We start from the raw sequence: 3,662 nt of genomic DNA on the forward strand, positions 1-3,662 counted from the left end.
TCTGACTTGCCCTTCCGCCTACTTAAAGCCTCCTGATGTCCCCGCATCGTAGAGCTACGATACGGAAACCTTTCCAGACGCCTCGTCACTGCCCATCCCATCTCGGGGGATCCAGGAGATCGCCTCCGCATTCTTCCGAGAGGGAATCATCCCCCGGAGGACTCCTACGCCGCCATGGTCGCTCTCCGTGCGAGTGTGTGTGTGAGTAGTCTCCACCTGGACTATGGGTCCATAGCAGAGCTAGATGGTTGTCTTCTCCCATTGTGCTATCATTGTCTGGATCTTAGTGATGCTGCCTATCATGATCAAGATCATCTATCTAGTAATTCTATATAATGTTGCGGTTTGTTGGGATCCATGAATAGAGAATACTTGTTATGTTGATTATCAAAGTTATGCTTATGTGTTGTTTATGATCTTGCATGCTCTCCGCTACTAGTAGATGCTCTGGCCAAGTAGATGCTTGTAACTCCAAGAGGGGAGTACTTATGCTCGAGTAGTGGGTTCATGCCTGCATTGACACCTGGGACAAGGGTTTGTAATGAATGATGACTGTGATACTTAACTATTATGCCTCGCAACAACAATATTCCTGGGATTGCGATGTATGACATAATAGGCATTCGGACTTAAAAATCCGGGTGTTGACATTTACTGGCCCAACAGGCGATAGTACCAGCCCAAAATGCTTTTTCTGCCTATTTCTGGTGTTGTTTTACATGCGAGCAGTAGTACCAGTTGGAAGAGAGGTAGTACTGGTCGGGCGTGGATCTGCCTGTTTTTTTGCCCCATCGGACATATTTTTGGGGCTCCTATATATACCTTTCTTCCACCTCCATCCACATAGCTCTTCTCCACCCATTCTCTCTCCTCCATTGTTGACCTAGAAGAGGTTCTTCCTCCTCTTGTTTCCTCCTATACTTCTTGCACCTTTTTGAGGGAAAAGAGAGAGGAGATCTAGATCTACTGCTCCACCATTTGAATCCCTCTTCTTGCGAGGGGATCTTGCTTGATCTAGATCTTGGAGTAATTTGGTGTTCCTCCTACTATTTTATTCTTCCTCCCTTATCCCCCAATAGCTTTTGTAGCTTTGTTGGAATTTGGGAGTGAAATACTTGGGCATCTCAGTGGTGTTCTTAGCCATTGCATTAGGTGCATCGGTTTGGATTCTCTACGGAGTTTCGGTCTCGTGGGAGTTCGTGAGTGTTACCTCTAGGGTTCTTGGAACTCTAGACGGCTTGTAGACTTTAGAGGTGTTGTTGCCTTCGTGGCCTTGTCGCCTTTGTGGCGTAGTTGCCTTTGTGGCCTTGTTGCCTTCGTGGCCTTGTCACCTTTGTGGCGTGGTAGCCTTTGTGGCGTTGTTGCCCTTGTGGGGCGTTGGAGCCTTTGTGACCTTGTACCCGTGTGTGGCATGTTGTAGCCTTTGTGGCCTTGTACTTGAGAGCCTCTGGTGTGTTGTGGAGTTTGCCTCAAGCTTGATACTTGGGTATTTGCCCCAAGCCTGTACGGGTTCGGTGACCACCCGCAAGGGTCCCTTAGTGGATCAAGACTTTCCCTTTGGTGGGAAAGACTCGAGGATAATACAGTGTCCTTAGTTGCATATTGGAGTGCCTTGTGCCTCCACACCACTCCAACGGAGAGTAGCACGCGCAAGGGTGTGAACTTTGGGATACATCATCGTCTCCTCATGCATCGGTTACTTCTCAACCCGAGCTCATTTACCTATGCGATTTACATTGTGAGAGCCTTCGTGCTTGATGTTCTATATATAGTTTGCTATCACCTTGTTGAATATCTTGTTTAGCATAGGTTGTTGGTTCACATAGGCAAACCCTAGTTTGTAGGCTTTGTGCTTGACAAGTAAAACATAGTTTTATTCCGCACTTTTTAAGCCCTCAAGTAGAAGTTTGATAACCCACTCCTTCACCCCCTCTGGGCGACATCCTTGGACATTCAGTAGTCCCTCAACAATTCTAATAATCGACATCATATAACCGATCACAAGAAGGAATTCCACATCTAATTGAAGGCAACATAAAGAACGACATGCCTCATACTTAAATGTGACACAAAAATCACAAGGACGGTTCGAGCCAACCAAGTAACACACACAAGATTTGTATTTGTGCATATCACTTGGTTCACTTGCATCATCCCTATGGTCACATCTGAAATTGAGGAACTTTTAGTTCCACAACAATTTAATCATCGACAAAATCAAAATGAATATCAAGATCCAAAATTAGAATCAGCGACCATTGCAACGAAACAAAACCAAAATTAATATCAAGTACATCCAAATGAAGAAAGACATGCCTCATACTTATGTTGCAATCACGCGCAATGTTGAAAATAGAATTATTCTATTCGACCAACTAGTAAGCATAATCATGAGTGTTTGTACAATGCACAAGGTCAGATACGATAATTGTGTGCATAAAAAGTGTGATGCGTTTTAATCATCAGTATCATATAACCAATCACAAGAAGAAAGCACGCTTGTGCAATGAAGAGCTCATATTATCAGTCACATGCAATGCCACAATTGTTTCCATCCAACCAAGTACAATGCACAACGAGGTCTGCTTGTGCAATGCACAAGGTTGGATAGAGTCAATCGTGTCACTAAAATTGTGACATATTTGAATCATTTCCCTATATTAAAATACTTCTGAATAAAATAAACAACACATTCTTCAGGTAATCACACGGATAGTCGCATTTCTCTAACAAAACTCGCGGAACTAATCAACATCTACATTGACAGTTAAACGAGACCTAGAACTGATGAACATCGTCACTTGAACCAGACCTAGAACTAGAATAGAATATGCATCAAACCACGAAGCTAATATGGAACCTATCCCCTACCATCGAGACCGTACCAAATCTAGGTAGGTGGCGATGTGATAGAGAGCCCCGTCACCACCACGCACCACAAATCGCGATGCCGCTACCGCACCATAGCGGACACCATCGAGAACCAACGAACCCAAATAGCACGAGTGAAGCGGCCATGAGAACTGTGGACTCCGCGAGCATGAGCCTATGTCGGGGCCGCAGACGAGACGGTGGGTTCATCGAGGTGCGCGGGGTGAAGTTCGTAGAGGGAGGAGGGAGACTAGAGGTAAGTCGTGGTCGATGCAAGGGGATGCAGGGGTGGGAGAGAGATCCATAGCCGTCTCTCGTGCTCGCGGGTCAGAGTGTTGGGGGCTGTGGTCGATGCTAGGGGATGGCTATCGAGAGAAGAGAGGGAGAGAGAGATCAAGCTGATGAGGGTTGTGGTAGTCACGAGGAGTGGATAAGGTACAAATACATGTAGCATACCCAATTATGCGACGCTATTAGTAAGGGCCTATTGGCAGCGTACCCAGTTATTGGTACGCTACTAGTATTTTGGGACCGGGCGGACCCCTGGGTCCCTCTTACTAGTGGCGTGCATTTTATGAGCGTACGCTACTAGTGTGCCCTTAGTAGTAGGGCACACTGATTCCGCTTCTACTAGTATTACTAGTGGCGGGAAAAGTAGGGTGCACTACTATTAACTTCTGCCTGCATGCTTATTCCTACTAGTGTGAGACAAAATCCCCACTAAATAGAACACAAATTGGTTATATCTAGGGATATGATTGAGGGATTTGAGGACACATGCTTACCTAAGG

This window comes from Lolium rigidum, chromosome 2 (genome assembly GCF_022539505.1).
Source record: "Lolium rigidum isolate FL_2022 chromosome 2, APGP_CSIRO_Lrig_0.1, whole genome shotgun sequence".
Classification (NCBI taxonomy): Eukaryota; Viridiplantae; Streptophyta; class Magnoliopsida; order Poales; family Poaceae; genus Lolium; species Lolium rigidum.